The sequence below is a fragment of the Crocuta crocuta genome, unplaced genomic scaffold, assembly GCF_008692635.1.
Source record: "Crocuta crocuta isolate KB4526 unplaced genomic scaffold, BGI_CrCroc_1.0 scaffold427, whole genome shotgun sequence".
Classification (NCBI taxonomy): Eukaryota; Metazoa; Chordata; class Mammalia; order Carnivora; family Hyaenidae; genus Crocuta; species Crocuta crocuta.
This window is the reverse complement of record NW_027533273.1, coordinates 544,359-563,505: the sequence shown is the minus strand read 5'-3', so window position 1 is coordinate 563,505 and position 19,147 is coordinate 544,359. Positions and strand designations below refer to the sequence as shown.

At 39.3% G+C, this 19,147-nt stretch overlaps 2 long non-coding RNA genes across 2 annotated transcripts in view; both read left to right on the top strand.

Moving 5' to 3' along the window:
- The window catches only part of LOC144218056 (uncharacterized), a 110,756-nt gene extending 103,475 nt beyond the window's left edge, over positions 1-7,281 (top strand). Inside the window, exon 3 of the long non-coding RNA XR_013331037.1 lies at positions 7,163-7,281. This is a non-coding gene — a long non-coding RNA (uncharacterized LOC144218056). The remainder of the gene's footprint in view (positions 1-7,162) is intronic.
- A 3,310-nt stretch (positions 7,282-10,591) lies between these two features.
- Positions 10,592-12,840, top strand: LOC144218055 (uncharacterized). The gene is made up of 3 exons (XR_013331036.1): positions 10,592-10,641; positions 11,989-12,106; positions 12,638-12,840. It is a non-coding gene; the product is annotated as an uncharacterized LOC144218055 (long non-coding RNA).
- Positions 12,841-19,147: the final 6,307 nt, after the last annotated feature.

Below are 19,147 nucleotides of genomic sequence, written 5' to 3'. Positions count from 1 at the left end.
CATCTTCTGTCTTTACACTATTTTCAAGTTTCTAATATTATTTTGTTTTAGAATTATCTCATATGTAGTGTATATCTGGGTTTTTAAAAGAATCCTATTTAATACTCTGAATTTTAACAGGTGAACTTATTCACTTATATTTGTTGAAAAAACTGATATAATCGGACTCATTTATGCCATGTATTTTGCACTTTTATTTTATCATTCTATCCTTCCTCCCTTCCTGTTTTCTGCTTAATTTTTAAAGGTTCCATTCTTTGTCTCCTGATTGCAAATTATAGATGATCATTATATTTCTGGTTTCTAAGTGCTTATCATTAATGGTTTTAACATTTTCCCCAGATTTTTAAATGCCTAAAATTATTTAATATCTTTAACCTGTATTTCTTCTGTTCTTTTTTTAACCCTAGGGCAGAGCTTCATATTTTTTTAAATTAAAATTAATCTTGTTAGTTTCAGTCATCTGGCCCAGCCACTGAATGATCTTGAGATCCTCATTCCAGTCCTCCAAGTTCTTTTCTTGTTTTGTGTCATCTTCAATTTAATATGCATGAGTTTATCCATTAAACTTAAAAGCAAAACTAAATTGGGGCACCTGGGTGGCTTAGTCGGTTAAGCGTCCGACTTTCGCTTAGGTCACGATCTCGCGGTTCGTGGGTTCGAGCCCCGCGTCGGGCTCTGTGCTGACTGCCAGCTCAGAGCCTGGAGCCTGTTTCAGTCTGTGACTCCCTCTCTCTCTGACCCTCCCCTGCTCATGCTCTCTCTCTCTCTCTCTCCTAGAAATAAATAAAATTAAAAAAAAAAAAGCAAAGCTAAATTAAATTAAAAAGAAAAGCAAAAACTAAACAGTCAAGACTGGGTTCAAGGCCCTATATTTTTCCTTTTAGGAATTCCATGCCTTGGGGAGTCAAACATAAAACCCACTCTCCTAAGCCATGAGTTGTGTCTGACAGTAACCAGCTTTCCCTTCTCTGATTATTACAAAACAGTGTTACCACTTTTCTCCCAAAGTTCCTGTCACTTCCACTCTGTCACTCAAGGCTGCCTGTTGATTAAAATTAATTGAGGAAAAGCTGTTCCTCCGATCCCTCACTCACCTTCTGGGTGATGAAATTGTCAATGATGGGAGACAGGAATACATCAGATTCTCAGCCGTTACTTGAATGAGACCGCTGGCCAATGTTTAGGTAAGTCACGTAGCTGTGATAAGGTGAAGGTGGGGAGAAGAAGTGAATACAAAAAAGACACCATGCCTTCCAGCATAGTGTGGTGGAATCATAACACCTGGGAAGCAAAACCCTGGGTTCTAGCCTCCGCTCTGCTGCTGACAGTATCAAACGTCAGGAATGGAAGATTCTGCACTTTTACACACATAACAGATGTTAGACATGAGTTAGCTACCTTGGAGATTTCCCCCCACCTTCTCCTACTCACTCCTTAGCCTCTTGCAACGTTTTTGGACTTCACTCTTCTGATGAAATTGTTTTCTCCTCCTTGACTAAAACCCCAGAACCTCGTTTTTCCTGTTTTGTTTGTTTTTTGTTTTTATTCTAGGAATTCTCTCTTGTATTAGCACTGTGGGCCCTCTGCTTCCTTTCTGAGTTTCCTCTCTGTTTTTGTTTCTTTGTGACTGAATTGTCCTGATGTCTTCCTGCCTCTTTCCCTTGCTACTGTCTCTTGTTCCTTCCCCTTTTACGTAAATGCAGGCTTCCACCCAAGGCTCTGCCTGCTGGGTGTCTTCCTTCTGCTCTTTAAATGTAAACATGCCCCACATGGAACTTTCCATGTTATACGTGAAAGGACTCTATCCTTGATTTCTCCATTTTTCTTATTAGTACCATCATTTCCTCAGTAACGCTGACTCAGGATCCTGAGTCCTAGAGTTAGGTGCTGAGCTGTCTCCTGTATGACTGAATTAAATAAATGTGTACTGAGTGCCCATTGGTAGTGCTGGGTTGTAGGCTTTTTGCACTGAAGAGCTTAGGTCTGGTGAATTGCAGTGAGCACACTATATAACCGGAGCCGCTGTCAGCATGTTCGTGTGCACTGGTAGCTCAGAGACAGGAGGGATGGGAAGATGTCACATATTCATGGAGGACTTACCAGGTGCCATTTCCCACGCTATGCTGTTCATATAGACTATCTCAGTTGAAGCTTATGACCTTCTGAGGTAGATATTACAGCCAAGAAAAGGTGAATTCAGCGGGGTCAGGTTATGTGGCTACTTAATAAGTGCTGGGATCAGGATTGAAAATTGCATCTATTACCTTTTTGGGATAGCGCATTGCTCCCTGGGCTGTCACAGAGCAAGTGACAAGTGTGTTAATTGTTTATAGATTAACTATCCTCAGTAGTCCATACGTAGAAAAGAATTCCTAGCATAGGAAATAGGATGTAAAAAGGTACAGAGGTATGAAAGAGTGTGCATTAGATTTTGAAGTAGAAATTAGGGACATTAGTGGAAGAGGATGCTTAGGCAGAAAAATGATACATTAGATTTCAGGCATGTTCAGTTTGGGGCATTTATAGGCTGTCCACATTGGCAGATCAGTGAATAGTTGGAAAGATGAATTTGGAGTTTAAGAAAGAGATAGGGAATGAGAAATTTAAATTTATGTTATTAGTGCAAGGTAGGAGGAGTTGGAGCTGTGGACACAGAAAAGTGATCTAGGTAGGAAGTGCAGGACCAAAATATAAAAGATATGAGCGAGGAGCTATGGTGAAGGTCAAGGCCAACAGGGTTTGCAAAGGGATAATTTGGAATCAGGACAAAAAACGCCAGTTGAATCTGGCAACCAGGAAGTCATGGGAGAAATTGGTGTGAGTAGTTTAAATTCAGAGATAGAAAGTGGAATGTAAGTTTCAAGGGACTGGGACATGAGCTGGGAATGAAAAGCAAATTAAAAAATAAAAGAGTAAAAATACACTCTTTTAAGATCAGAATGTTTGAATTTTTTTACGTGGTATCTTATCCCATCTTCAAGGCCCAGCTCAAATGCAGGCTCATCTATTAAGTTTCATCCTATACCCCTCTCCCTGTCTGTGTTTCCAGGTCATTTTTCCTCCATTGTAATCTGACCACAATCCAGTCTGTTATTTGAGTACAGCCTCTGGAACTAGATTGTAAGTTCCTTGAGATGTGAGACCTTTTCCTGGTGTCCCCCATAACATTCAGCTGAACACAGTGGCTGCTCCCTCCATGGCTTGCACACAGTAGGCACTCATGAAATATTTGCTGGACTGAGTGACTTAGAAACTAGCGCCTCAGAAAGCAGTGTATATTCTTGTAATAATTCCGGTGAAATATGCCTTACCCCCTCTTCTCCCTTCCTTCCTTTCCTTTTCCTTTTCCTTTTTCTTTTTTTCCTCTGAGGGGATAGAGTATATGCTGAGTGAATGAAATGTTGGTAGATATTCTGACTGGAATTTCTTCCAGGCTAATGGGGTCTGTGTTCTCAAGTGAGATAGCTCAGTCAGTGATTCTTTCAGTACTTTAAATATTTTATTTTGTCTACATGAAACCACACAATTAGCATAAAGTTTTGTTCAACTTGACATTTGGATCAATTTGTTAGAGCTTTGAAACTGATTTATCTAGGACTTTTGACTTTGTTTAGAAATGAACTTACAGGGGTTCTGATCATTCTCAGTGTTCTGGATAAAATAAGGGCCATGAAATGGAGAAGGAAGGATGCTAACCAAAAAGAGGGAAAGCATTGCTATACACTGTTCTAGAAAGAACACTGGACTTAGTGAGTCAGGGTATCTGATATTTGGTTCCAGCCCTCTGCTCCCAATTAGCAGTGCTATCCTACTCAACTGCTCCCTGTGTTTTGGTCTCTGAATCTATACAATAAGGTGGTTGGACAAGATGTCTCTAAGATCACCTTTTCTATTTTACCATTTCATGAAAAACGTTTCTACAGTGATATCCTATAAAACATTTCTGTTCTCATGCTCTTTACTTTCCAATATCCATTTAGCAATGAGCACAGAATTATTGAAGGAGGAAAGCTCAAAACTGGCTCCTTTCCTTCCTCCCCTCCATCTTTAGTCCTGCCTGCTGTTATTATAAAGAACTAATTGCAGCTCGATGGCCCTGGTTTGATTATTGAACTGTAAGCTCTGCAGAGAAAGAGACCGTGTCTAATCTCCTCCGTGGATCACCCAGAACTGTGGTTCCATATCCTATGTGCATTGCTCTACCTGTTTGCGTAACTGACCATTTGAATGCTTTACTGTGTTGAGTCTGTGTGGTGACCTGTTGAAGGTGAATTGCTCAGCTTAGCAGGTAATTCATGATTCCTATTTGTTGCTGTTGATTTTAATTATGTACTGTATTTTTATAAATATTCTACATAGACCTAGAATCTTACAAAAGCACAGGTAGGAGATGTTCGTGTGTGTGTGCGCGCGCGCGCATGTGTGTGATTGGATACATATATATCTATATATAGATATGATTGAAAATAAAAACCAGCAAAAAGGAAGAAAGTCCCCAGCAGTGACTTCTTTGTTTCATTTTTGCTTGCAGTCTAGGTGGCAACTCCTGAAGCTTCTGGCTCCCTGAGTTCTGAGTAGTTCCTCAATTGGGTTCTAGGACTAAGGCAAGGGTGGGTGGATAGTAAGAACTTTCTTACCAGACATGACAAGAGTGATAGTTATTTTAATGTAAAGACTGGTTAAAAATGGCAATCTGAAAAAAAAAAGCATATACAACTCAAACCTCGTATGTCATTCTAAAACCTGTGAATGCATATCCTTTCCTCAATATTTTTTTTAACGTTTATTTACTTTTGAGAGACAGAAAGAGACAGAGTATGAGTGGGGCAGGGGCAGAGGAAGAGGGAGACACAGAATCTGAAGCAGGCTCCAGGCTCTGAGCTTTCAGCACAGAGCTCAGCATGGGGCTTGAACTCAGGAGCCATGAGATCATGACCTGAGCTGAAGTCGAATGCTTAACTGACTCAGCCACCCAGAGGCCCCTCTCAATCTTTTGATGTAGGGCTGAGGCTTTAACTCTTGCATACACATTATCAACCACCCTTTTTCTCTGTCTCTTAAGGTGAGGAAACTTAGACTCTTATAAAGAAGTCTGAGCACAAAATACTTGTAGATATTTACTGTAATTTTCCAAGGCTTATAGAATATCTTCACTGTCACCTACTTAAACAACTTTGGAATCTTTCTACAGTATTCAACCTACTTTTCATAGAATTAGCTCTCTTTTTCATTCATATTTCATCAGTTTATGTAATATTTACTTGTATTATATAATTTAAGTAGCCTGTAAAACTGTTAATAGGGACAGGAACAATTTCAGCATGCTTTTGGCAGGCATGGATTATAAACTGGTGGGCACAAAAGCATGAGGGCTTCTATAAGTGGTCTACTAGCCATGTGCCTGGATTGAACCACAGGCATCAGCCACTGTATTTTGTAGAGCAAATGGAGGGTGACAGTTCATCTGTTGACTTGGTTAGTGGAGAGCCCTCACAAGAGCATGGACTGTGCCTTTAAAGTATCTCTTCAGCCCGAAGCCAGTAGTGTTCTTCATCTTGCTGGAGGTCCTGCTCAAAATGGCCAAAGCTTATTTTTGTCTGATACTTAACTCTATGGATTGAGCGCACCATGGGCTGATTTTCTTTCTTTCATCTGTGTAGCCTGCTCATGGGCAGGCACAACTGTCTCAGTACTGATTATGCACCACTACGGAGGTAGTCCTGGACAAATCTTTATTATTGTCACCACTAGTAGTAAATATTTTAGTGTACTTACAAATGGGAGGTATGTAAGATGCTGAGAATGCAGAATATAAATTATGGCCCCTGCTCTTAAGAAGCATGGAATCTAGTTGGAAAGGAAGGATGTTTGTACATCTGGACATACATATATATGGAAAGATAATAGTATGGAACAATATATGCAAATCACTGAGTGAGTTGGAGAGATGGCAAGGGTTATAGGAATTTGCATAGACTGAATGTTATAGTCTTATTGATGTTTTACCCAAGGTTTTAAATCATTCTTTTTTAAAATTGAATCATAATTGACACACATGTTATATTGGTCTCAGGTGTACAACATATTGATTTGGTAATTCTATACATTACTCAGTGCTCAACACAGTATAGTCACCATCATTCACCATACAACATTATTATAATAACGTAGATATCTCACAAGAGCATGGCACAAACTCATGCACACGTATGCCCTCTCTCTCAAAATAAATAAATTTTAAAAACTTAGAAAAAAGTTATTGGGGGAGGTGGTTGAGATTCATCAGAGGAGACAGGGCTCAAGCCATACTCAGGGTTTCGTGGAGGATCTAGCCAAAATGGAATTTAGCCCATGTGACCTGACCAAATTGAGCACTCTTGACATTAGATACCTCACCAAGGAAGGGGAGCTTAATTGTTTCAGAACTAGAAAGTGGCACCCTTCCCAATATCCCTTTCTCCTGCCTCTGTTCTAGGAAAGAAAAGTTTTACAATGTGAGCTTTTCCCCTGAAGATGTATGTGATGAATGAAAGATATGGCTGCTTCTGGACCAAAATATGTCTGCTCTGGGCCCCTGAGAAGTCCGATTTTTAGGGAAGAACTTAGAGAGCTGTGTGCGGTTTCAGAGTGTCATCTGGAAAGGATGGTAGAGTATGTCATCCTCAGCAGGCTTAGTCCATGATGAGTTGATCTATGAGTTCAGTCCTTCAAAACATGACTCCTGCTCAGAAGCAAAAAATAAATTCTTAAGCTTATTTCCTCCTAGGACAGAAGAATGGTTATCTAATTATTATTGTCTTAGCTAGCTCATTTTATTCAACAAAGCATTTGGCCAATTAAAACCTGGTTCTAGCTGGGTCTTATTGATTCATTTACATTTTCTCTTACTCCTTGTATGTTTCAAACCAAATCAGAAGCTCAATATCTAACTCTAAACAGAGTGGTATCATTTCCAAAGTGAGATAATTATAGTCCTAATTGGTGGAGAATGCTTTCACATGAGGTGTCACTGGGTTTCCTCTTCCTGCGGCTCTGCTAGAGGTGAGCACAAAAAGAACATTAAGATATTCTTCTGTGCTGGAGCAGTCTGGCCTGAGATTAGGTTTTGTTAAGGAATAGTGGGCCTGGAAACTGAACTTTGATTTCTTTTGCCTTGCAGTGCACACAGGCACTTCCACCTGCTGAGGAGGTATAAGGAACTATGGATGAGTTGGTGACTTGCGAATGGACCTGCTCGAATCCTCCCTTCCCACAGGTGGATCACAGTCCTGCATGTTCCTGGAGGTACTTGAGGGTGACAGTTATATATGGAAGTCTCTGTATTGCTTCCTTTTTTGTGCCATCTCTATGAATTTCCCCTTTTGCTACTAAAGGAACCCTTCATCTGTTGTCTGTCTTCCCTGTGAGCATACAAAACCATGATTTTTAGAAGTTTTTATTTAAATCCAGTTAGTTAACGCAGTGTAATATTAGTTTCAGGTGGATAACATGGTGATGCAACACTTCCATACAACCCCTGGTGCTCATCACAAGTGCACTCCTTAATCCCCATCGCCTGTTTCACCCATCCCCCCACCCATCAGTTTGTTCTCTATTGTTAAGTGTCTGTTTCTTTGCTCCTTCCTTTCTTAGCCACCCCTATGAATTTCCCTTTTTGTCACTCAAGGAGCTCTACCTCTGTTTGTTGTCTGTCTTTCCAGTGAGAGTACAAAACCATGACTTTTCATGGATGTATCCACAGTATCTAGAACAGAGTTTGCACATCAAAGGCACTCATAAAATATCTGTAGAATGAGTCAGTTCTCTAATTGTGTATATTGGTAAATTCCCACCAACCCACTGTCTCCTACGTCAACCACACACTGGACAATAGTCAAGATGCCAGCTGCTGATGGGGAAAAGGTAATGGTGATGGTATAGCAAGTGGGGAAATGGTAAAGCTGGTGGGGAAAGGTAATGGTAAAACATTGCCATAGGATCTGGGACACTGGACAGGTTATCAAAGGTGGGTCTGCAAGAATTCTGTTATCAAAACCAAGACTAAAGCTTTGTTTCCACATTTCCCTAGACTAAGGCTTCAAGTCCTGGGGTGGATCCCAGTCTCCATAACAGTCTTTGACCTTGAACTAAGAAGAGATGAGCATCACAGGGACAGAAATTGAGACAAAGTGTGATTGAGCTTTATCTCCGACTCTTTTGGCCGATGGAATGCCTATGAATCGATTGGAATCAGGCATTTTTGGTCCGTGTGGGGCAGAGTGATGCTTTCGTTGTTAAATAGCTGAACTGCGGGCAAATAATTATTTCAATCTCTTTATTGAGAAAAATTTAAAAAATCACCTCAATATCCTTCCTACTTACCTCTGAAAACTGACTGCTTGGTAGCAGAAAAAGAAATATCTTTCTTTCCACATGATGCCCCATGATGTCCCAGAATACTGGCAAAAGAGAGTAGGCAAGCTCCAAAGAACTAATTTCAGGCACATAATCGGTCGTATTGGCTCATGGCACGGGGAAATCTCCTCATATTTATTCCATTAGAGTTTGTTGGGTGTCTGCTGCCCTGTCAACCTTCACTGCTCTGTTGGAAGACAGTGCCAGTCGCTCCTGTTCTCTCGCCACAGGTCTGTCTGGTCTCTGGGCCAGTGCAGTAGATCTCCTGGCCGCTGACATCCCAACCCCTATCAATTTGGCCTGGATTTATTGAACTGCATTACTAGGGAATTATGTATCACACGGACATCAAGGCCATATATAGTGAGTCCTGTCCTATATTTCTAATTTCCCCTCTGTGTTTGCACCTCTCTCTGCCCAGAATTTTTTTGTGTTCCTCTGAATTTCCACATCACCGACTATAAAGTGCCCATTTCTCTTTCCTGGCTGCTCCCTTGTGTTATTTATGATGGGCTCAGGAGAAAGTGTCCATTCAAATCAGAAAGAGATTATATCAGAGAAGAGAGAGATTTGGCAATGTTATTTGGAGTTGCAACCTTTGACACTAAAAAATTAAAAAGTGCCAAGCAAAGGCTGCAGGGGAAGATGACTGTCGAGCGTGAGGCAGCCGACAGGAAAGTCCTCTTGGCTGATGATTGGCTGGGGGCACTACTGAATGTGTGATCTAAGAGTTTTAGGAATTGATTGCTTTTTTTGGTGAAAGAATTCTTTAAGAATAAGCAGATTAAAAATGGTTATTGTCACCCACTTTTTACCAGGGCTAACATAATCAAGTGAATTATCTTTTAATAAATACGACGGAGGAGCCAACCCTTGGGGACACTGAAAGCTTCCTGCTCTATCTTGTCCAATCACTACAAACTCCAGGGGTCCCTGTTCAGTGAAACAATTCAAAAGACCTCTGGTATTCTCACTAGCTTTCTGAAAATGTTAGCATAAATTCTGTAGTAACGGATGGATTTGTTTGCTCCCCAACACTGATGGTTAGTGTGAATTCTGCATTTAAAAGGACCTTGAAACATGTGCCCAGGACATTGCAGGATAAACCCCTTGTTTCCAGATGTGCTAATGATGCCAGGAATAATTCAGAAATTGCTCAGACTGACATTCTGCCTTCAAATTTGGGCTCATTGGCCCCCATAAACTTGCCATTTCAGCTTGAGGATCTGTGCAATCCCTTATGGGTCTGAAACTGTGTGGTTCCATGATAGATGGGGGAGTTTCTAAGTTTTGTTATCAATGCATGTTTTCAGATTAAGTGAGCTAAGAACATGTCCTGTTGCAAGGAAGTGTGATGTTCAGTGCTGTAACCTCTATTGACCCACCCCTCAGCCCTGAGGTTTGGTTCTTTCTCAGAAAGAAATAAAACATTAAAAATTTTTTAATTAGTCATCCTGTATCAATCTTTTTGTAGCCATTTGTGTTCAGATGGAAATGTAAATATGGTTGTCTTCCATACTGTAGCCTTTTTCCTTTTTTTTTTTTTTAGTATTTTTCAGGGTCTGTGTCTTTCTTTTCTATTTCTACATACTTTTCAAACACATACAATGATGTTTTTGAGGGATAGGAATGGATTAGAGGCATTCATCTTGTACTATTTTGGTGCTTAATCTCCTAAAAGCATTTCTTGGTAACATGGTGAAATTTATAACTGTCCCCAGTCATAGTCCCTCTTGGAAATATTGCTGAGTAAAAACAACCCAAGTTAAAAATGAAAAAGTTTGTTGGCCTGCCACACATTCCAGTTATAGAATTGCTCCTGGTGACTTGCCTGGGGCTGAATCTCAGGCTTTATATTTATGAAACTTTGCTGCCATAAAGTGAGTAGGCAGGAAATGGTGTTATGTTGTGCTCATGAGATTTGCTTCAGTGGGATGGATGCCATTTCATTACACAAGATACCGTGGATTTTGGCGTCTTCAGGTTGCACTAGCCCATCTTTCTGTCATGATACTGGACATTTTCAACTAATTGTTACTGCTTTGGTTTGATAGAAACATTGGCATCATTCTTGCCATGGGCGGCATCTTCTTGGGTTTTCCTGAAGGATCCAATGCAGCTTTAAGCTTTTTCAAAGACAGATGGAGGCTTCAAATGGTTATGTGAAATCATCCCTCCTCATGTTCCTGGAAGACTTCAGTGTTTTCATTTATTTTCAGCAAGGACAGTCAACATCATCAGCATGTATGATTATCTCAATAATGAATTTAATTTACCCTTTTGAGTTGAGAATTTTTCTTTAGCATATTTATGATTTTAGTATTTAAATTTCAGGAAATATTTTATGTCTACTTTTTTGCTTTACCTGGAAGTAACCTTTATATTAGTTTTTGGAATCAACATTTGACAAATTATCCTAATTTCAAAAACACTTCTAATGTTAATTGCATTGACTATCTGTATGTTTTTCTTGTATGTATACAGTAAACTTAAGGTCATTTAGATTGTTCTGTTTTGGGAGTATTTAGGTCCCTTGCCTTTCCTTTTATCTTTCTTTCATTCTTTCTTTTCCTTTTTTTCTTCTTTTTTGTGTCTCTCTGCCTGCCTTTTGAGCTGTTTTTCTCTCCACAGAAGGAGGAACAGAGCCATATGAGCTAATCAACACATGCTTATCATGTGTATATGCCTAATTCTGTCTCTACTCTGTGAGAGCTTGCCGTTCACCTAGGAGGGGGTACCCCTGAAAAAGTTGTGATCCATTTAAGATGGCTCATTATGAGGTAGTAGGTTGATGGTTCAGACTACATGAGAGGGATGAGAGGTTGCTGAGAGAGAAGACAGAAAGGCAATGCTGAGGAGATGCAGCCTCTGAGTTGCAAAGGCTTCAGAGGATTTGGGAGAAGTAGACACAGAACAGATAGCATCAGAGACCTTCAAGGGACCAGTTTTCAGCCAGGGACTTATGATGGGCAAACAGGGGACTTTGGGGGCAGAGTGGGCTGGCTTACAGAGAACTTTGATTGTTGGACAGGGCCTGACTTTAGAGGGTCATGTAAGAGGATATTTGGCTTTGTGTGGTAGGCAAAGGGAAGACATTGATGATTTTGACCCAATCCCTGAAATTCAAAAGAATTAGTATGATTCCTTGTAAGGAGCTTTGGCTAAAGCCTTGACAGAGCAAAAACTGAATGAAAGTTTAAAATTAAGTTTGGAGAGATTTGTCAGTTAACTTTAAAAGTTTTAATCCTTTTAGTTTTCAGAGATGAGTAAGAATTAGCTTAATGTCATTTTTGCCTTTTTTATCTTGTCCCTTTATATGCTCATTGATAGGAGATTTGCATTTGAAAAGTTTTATTATATATTCCAGTAGGAAAATTGCACATTGTTGATAAATGTATCTTTTATAATCCTTGCTGTTATTGGAACACTACTAATTTTATTAACACTTTCTCAAAGGAAAATGAAAGTGAAATAAATGCCCATGCAGCCCCTTCATTATCTTGTCTGCCCTTGCCTTACTTGCGTTGCCAAAATTCTAATGGAGAAAAAAAGGGGGCTGCCCAGTAATTTTCTTTTCATATGACATTCCAGCACTCCTCCAGTCCATCGCTGTAATGAAAATTGGCAGCTCTTGAGAAAAACAGTAACCACTCAGAGGAAAGTACCTGCTTCATGGACCATGAACAGCAGAGGAACCACTTTAGCCCAAGTATGATGCCATTTTTCAAAAGTGTTAGAGGCAAAACCCTGTTAGATGCTCAAAGCTAGTTATTCTCAGGGCAGGAGATAGGCAGACCATTCCATCCCAAATGTCTAGTTATCCATATTTATCTTGTTTAAATGATTAAATGTTTGTAGTTTAAAGCAATAATGCCCCAAGGGCATTATTCAGCAAGAAGTTAGGGCACAAGATATCTTAATAGCATTAACATCAAAGACTGTTAGGTCCTTATCAGTTGCTTTTTCCTTTTTTATGGAATGTTCCATTCACCAGCAGTTAAAGCAATATCAGATTGATGTACTCTAAAGAATGACTAAGATATGATTTTCTTGTCACAAGAATGGTGTTTTAACAAATAGACCAGTTCAATTTTGAATTTTGAAGGGGCTATCTTAGGTCTGTGTTTATTGCAGTGATGGGGCAGTGATCAGAATATGCTAGCAACTTTGCTTTGAGAATTTCTCTGAGACAGTCGATAAGACACAAAAAGTAATCACACTCCTTTCTTTTAAACCTCAGATAATACCACCGAGCAGTGTCACCCACAATTTTAATTCAGCTTTGCTCTGAGCGACTTTTGGCTGTCCTCTAAATAAGCTGCACTATGAAGGCATGAGTATATTTCATCAATGAAGATCATCAAAAGAGTGTGCTTAAGGCTATGAGGGAAGTTTCAAAAGTGGGTCCCCACGTGATTTTCATCAGTGGAAACATCATTGGAACAGCATCATTTCTCCAAATGATGATATTGAATAAGAAAATATGCAACTAAGTATATTCATTCTTTGGCATTTGTTACAGTTAAGTGGTGTAGTAATTAACAGCATGAGATTTGGACCCAGACAAACTGGGTCTGGGTTTGAATTGCAGTTCTGCTACCTTGGAGAAGTCACTAGCTATGAGTTTCAGATTCCTCAGGGTAATAGGGAGATTGGAATTGGAATTGGAACTTGTTAGGACTAAGTTAATTAGAATGAAGGTAAACTGAATTAAATATATATGTGTATATGTGTGTAGTTATATATTCATCCACATATCCATACCTATCAGTCTGTTCATCTATCCATCCATTTTATACAGCAAAAGCCCCCAAAATGGTAGTTATTGTTATAATGTGAAATTGTCATTGAAATGATCCCTCCTGTTTTTTATGGTCTAAACTTCTTGGTTGTTCCCTCGTTCTTTTTCCTCCCTCCTTTCCCTTTATCTCCTACTTCTCCATATAGAAGTTTTCTTTCTCCCCCATCATCATTTCCCTCCCTTTCTTTCATCTATCACTCTAGTAAATCAAAAGTGGCTTCAGGAGTGGGCCTGCTTCCTCAGCACTTAGAACGAGTGAGGGTGAGCAAGCTTTGTGAAATCTACTTGGATCTCTGCCTTTCATGCAGAGCTGATATTGACTCACTTTCCTTGGTAACAGGGCCTATCTCTGAGGCCTCTCCTGCCCGCTTTGCACCTTCTCTGAGTGACTTTTGACTCTGAGCTCTGGACTGCTTCTCTGAGCAAATGGCACACATAGTCCTGTTTCCATCATCAGCCCCCTCTTTTCTCTAGTACTTTCTTTTCCCATCAGTATGAGAAAATACATCCATCATGATATTAGACAGTTTTCATTTTTTTAAATGCTTATTTATTTTTGAGAGAGAGAGAGAGAGAGACAGAGAGAGAGAGAGAGAGAGAGAGAGAGGATCTGAAGCAGGCTCTGTGCCATCAACAGGGAGCCAGATGTGGGGCTCAAACCCAGAAACCCTGAGATCATGACCTGATGCTAGGCTGTAAGTTCAGCCTACTGAGCCATCCAGGTGCCCCCCAAATTAGACAGTTTTCTTTCCTGGTTTTGGAGTTAAACATTAGGACTGTGAATCTCTACCAGGGTGCCAGTAGAGGGAAAAGTGAGAATTTTTCTGAGAAAGGGGCAGGCATGTTGGGTATAGTTTGAGAAGCATAATTATTGTCATGATGCAATGTTAAGACAGCCAAAAAACACAAAACACTGTTATTTTCTTAAGTAAAAATGCAGCTTATAAGCTAGGTGCATGAACCTTGCTCTGTGAGGATACCCTGAAGGCAGACTTTATCTTTGGAATGATAGAAATTATCAATAAGAAGATTTAGTGTCTGATTTTTTTTTGAGGGGGAACTACGTGAGAGTATTATAATTGCCAAATAGGGCATAAGCTTTTTAAAAAGTACAAAAACTGTTGAGAAATACTGTTTATTTAAGAAGTTAGCAAGAATAGTCATCACAACCCAAGAAAGACAGCCTGACCCGGAAGCTCCCTGGAGACTCATTCCTGTGTTTAATGAGAAGCTGTAAGAGAAACCATCTGAGACTGACATGCTCATTGTATTTGTTTGGGGAATTTTAATTTGATGTTAACTTGCTCATCACAGAAATTCACAGGAGGTCTCAGCCATAACAGGCACTACTTTGTACTTTTATAAGTAGAAATAACAATTCCTGCATGGACTGGAAGAATGAAATTGACGATAACCTCCTTTGGGTTTTACCACTTTCCCCAGTGTCATTGGCTATTTCATCCTACTTTAGGAAAAACAAAACACTGCTAGTTATGCTCAAAACCATAAAAATCTCTAGTTTCACTAACATGGGTCTTCCAGATATTGATACTTTTGATGTTCAGCTATGGCTGTTACATCTTACTTACCCAATGACATATAATGAGTTGACTATTATTCCTTAAAGGGCAGACATGTGTTTGCTATAAGGAGAAACTGAAAACACCAGTTTTTGAACTGTAGCTATTCTGATTGACCTTGTGAACTCCCCTTTACATGGGATATCGTGGGTATGGGGAGTAAACACAGAGAAACCATCATAGATTGGAAACCACATTGGATCTAAACAGACATGGGTTTGAGTCTTGGGTCTGACATTTAATAGCTGAGAGGACTTGAACAATATAGATAACTTTTTTGAACCCCATTTTTCTCATCTATTAGTTAAGGATGATGTGACTCTGCAGTGCTTCTGTGAGGTTTGAAGACATGCTTAGAAAGTGCCTAGCAGAATACCAAGTACATGGCACAGCTTGGAAACTCATTATTATCATGATGCACATTGGCTAAATCCTCTAATGTTGGAGTTGAACTTGTCAAATGGTATGTTTAATATATTCATTGCTAAATACACATTCTTTTTTAAAAAATATAATTTATTGTCAAATTGGTTTGCATACAACACCCAGTGCTCATTCCTAACAAGTGCTCTTCTCAATGCCCATTACCCACTTTCCCCTCTCCCCCACCCCCATCAACCCTGAGTTCTCATTATTTGAGAGATTCTTAGGGTTTGCCTCTCTCCTTCTCTGTAACTTTTTTTCCTTCCTCTCCCTCATGGTCTTCTGTCAAGTTTCTTAAGATCTGCATATGAGGGAAAACATATGGTATCTGTCTTTCTCTGAGTGACTTATTTCACTTAGCCTAATACCCTCTAGTTCCTTCCATGTTGCTGCAAATGACCAGATTTCATTCTTTCTCATTGCCAAGTAATATTCCATTGTACACATAAACCAATATTCTTGATCCATTTGTCAGTTGATGGCATTTAAGATCTTTCTGTGATTAGGCTGTTGTTGAAAGTGCTGCTATAAACATTGGGGTACATGTGCCCCTATGCATCAGCATTCCCGTATCCCTTGGGTAAATTCCTAGCAGTGCTATTGCTGGGTAGTTCTATTTGTAAATTTTTGATCAACTTCCACACTCTTTTCCAGAGCAGCTGCACCAGTTTACATTCCCACCAACAGTGGAAGAGGGTGCCTGTTTCTCCACATCCTCGCCAGCATCTATGTTTTCCTGGTTTTAGTCACTCTGACCAGTGTGAGGTGGTATCTCAGTGTGGTTTTGATATGCATTTCCCTGATGATGAGTGACGCTGAGCATCGTTTCATGTGTCTGTTGGCCATCTGGATGTCCTCTTTGGAGAAGTGTCTGTTCATGTCTTCTGCCCATTTCTTCACTGGATTATTTGTTTTTTGGGTGTGGAGTCTGGTGAGTTCCTTATAGATTTTGGATACTAGCCCTTTATCTGATATGTCATTTGCAACTATCTTTTCCCATTCTGTGGGTTGTCTGTTAGTTTTATGGATTGTTTCTGTTGCTGTGCAGAAGCTTTTAATCTTGATGAGGTCCCAATAGTTCACTTTTGCTTTTTATTCCCTTGCCTTTGGAGATGTATTGAGTAAGAAATTGCTGCGGTTGAGGGCAAAGAGGTTGTTTCCTGTTTTTTCCTCTAGGGTTTTGATGGTTTCCTGTCTCACATTAAGGTCCTTCATCCATTTTGAATTTATTTTTGTGTAGGGTGTAAGAAAGTGGTCCAGTTTCATTCTTCTGCATGTTGCTGTCCAGTTCTTCCAGCACCATTTGTTAAAGAGGCTGTCTTTTTTTCCATTGGATACTCTTTCCTGCTTTGTCAAAGATTAGTTGGCCAGACATGTGTGGGTTCAATCCTGGGTTCTCTATTCTATTCCATTGGTCTATGTGTCTGTTTTTGTGCCAGTACCATACTGTCTTGATGATTATAACTTTGTAGTAGAGGCTAAAGTCTGGGGTTGTGATGCCTTCCGTTTTGTTTTTCTTCTTCAATATTACTTTGGCGATTCAGGGTCTTTTGTTGTTCCATACAAATTTTAGGATTGTTTGTTCTAGCTTTCAGAAAATGATGGTGCAATTTTGATTGGATTGCATTGAATGCATAGATTGCTTTGGGTAGTATTGACATTTAAACAATATTTATTCTCCTGATCCATGAGCATGGAGTGTTTTTCCATTTCTTTGCATCTTCTTCAATTTATTTCATAAGTTTTTATAGTTTTCAGCATACAGATCTTTTATATCTTTGGTTAGGTTTATTCCTAGGTATTTTATGGTTCTTGGTACAATTGTGAATGGGATCAGTTTCTTGATTTCTCTTTTCTCTTCCTTCATTATTGGTGTATAAAAATGCAACTGATTTCTGTACATTGATTTGTACCCTACGGCTTTGCTGAATTCATTGTATCAGTTCTAGGAGACTTTTGGGGGAATCTGCTGGGTTTTCCATGTAGTCTATGAAAAGTGAAAGTTTAACTTCATCTTTGCCAATTCTGATGCTTTTTATTTCATTTTGTTGTCTGATTGCTGATGCTAGGACTTCCTGCATATGTTAGACAACAGTAGTGAGAGTGGACATCCCTGTCGTATTCCTAATTTCAGGGGGAAAGCTCTCAGTTTTTCCCCATTGAGGATGATATTAGTGGGCTTTTCATAAATGGCTTTTATGATGTTTAGGTCTGTTCCTTCTGTCTTGACTTTCTCGAGTTTTTTTTTTTTTTAATTAAGAAAGGATGCTTTATTTTGTCAAATGCTTTTCCCGCATCTATTGACAGGACCATATGGTTCTTTTCTTTGGTTAATGTGATGTATTACATTGATTGATTTGCGAATATTGAACCAGTCCTGCAACCCGGGAATGAATCCCACTCGATCATGGTGAAAAATTCTTTTTATATGCTGTTGAATTTGATTTGCTAGCATCTTCTTGAGAATTTTTGCATCCATATTCATCTGGGATATTGGCATTTAGTTCTCTTTTTTGCTGGTCTCTGTCTAGTTTGGGAATGAAAGTGATGTTGGCTTCATAGAGTGAGTCTAGAACTTTTCTTTCCATTTCTATTTTTTGGAACAGCTTGAGATAGATAGGTATTAGCTCTGTTTTAAATGTCTGGTAGAATTCCCCAGGGAAGCCATCCAGTCCAGGACTCTTATTTGTTGGGAGATTTTTGATAACTGATTCAATATCTTCACTAGTTATGGGTCTGTTCAGATTTTCTGTTTCTTCCTGTTTGAGTTTTGGTCGTGTGTGGATGTTTAGGAATTTGTCCATTTCTTCCAGGTTGTCCAGCTTGTTGGCATATAATTTTTCATAGTATTCCCTGATAATTGCTTATATTTCTGAGGGATTGGTTGTTATAAATTCATTTTCCTTTGTGATTTTATCTGTTTGGGTCCTCTTTCTTTTCTTTGTGAGAAGCCTGGCTAGAGGTTTATCAATTTTGTTTATTTTTTCAAAATACCAACTCTTGGTTTCATTGATCCATTCTAGTAGGATGTTCTTTATGCTTTTGGAGGTTTTCCATACTTTTTTCCTTTGGTTGATTTCAAGTTTCATAGCATTGTGATCTGAAAGTGTGCATGGTATGGTCTCAATTCTTTTATATTTATTGAGGGCTGCTTTGTGACCCAGTATGTGATCTATCTTGGAGCATGTACCACATGCACTTGAGAAGAAAGTGTATTCCACTGCTTTGGGATGTACACTTCTAAAAGTATCTGTCAAGTCCATCTGGTCCAATGTGTCATTCAGGGCCATTGTTTCTGTACTGATTCTCTGTCTAGTTGATCTATCCATTGTTATAAGTGGAGTATTTAAGTTCCCTGCAATTTGCACATTCTTATCAATAAGAATGCTTATGTTTGTGATTGTTTTATATATTTGGATGTCTCCGAATTCAGTGCATAGACATTTATAATTGTTAGCTCTTCCTGATGGATAGACCATTTAATTCTTATATAATGCCCTTCTTCATCTCTTGTTACAGCCTTTAATTTAAAGTCTAGTTCATATAAGTATGGCTACTCTGGCTTTCTTTTGACTTCTAGTAGTATGATAGATAGTTCCCCATCCCCTCACTTTCAATATGAAAGTGTCCTCAGGTCTAAAATGAGTCTCTTGTAGACAGCAAATAGATGGGTCTTGTTCTTTTTATCCATTCTGATACTCTTTGTCTTTTGATTGGAGCATTTAGTCCATTTACATTCAGTGTTATTATTGAAAAATCTGGATTTAGAGTCATTATGTTACCTGTAGGTTTCATGCTTGTAGTGATGTCTCTGGTATTTTGTGCTCCTTGCAACATTTCCCTCACAGAGCCCTCCTTAGGATCTCTTTTGGGCTGGTTTAGTGGTGATGAATTCAATTTTGTTTGGAAAAACCCTTATCTCTCCTTCTATTCTGAGTGACAGGCT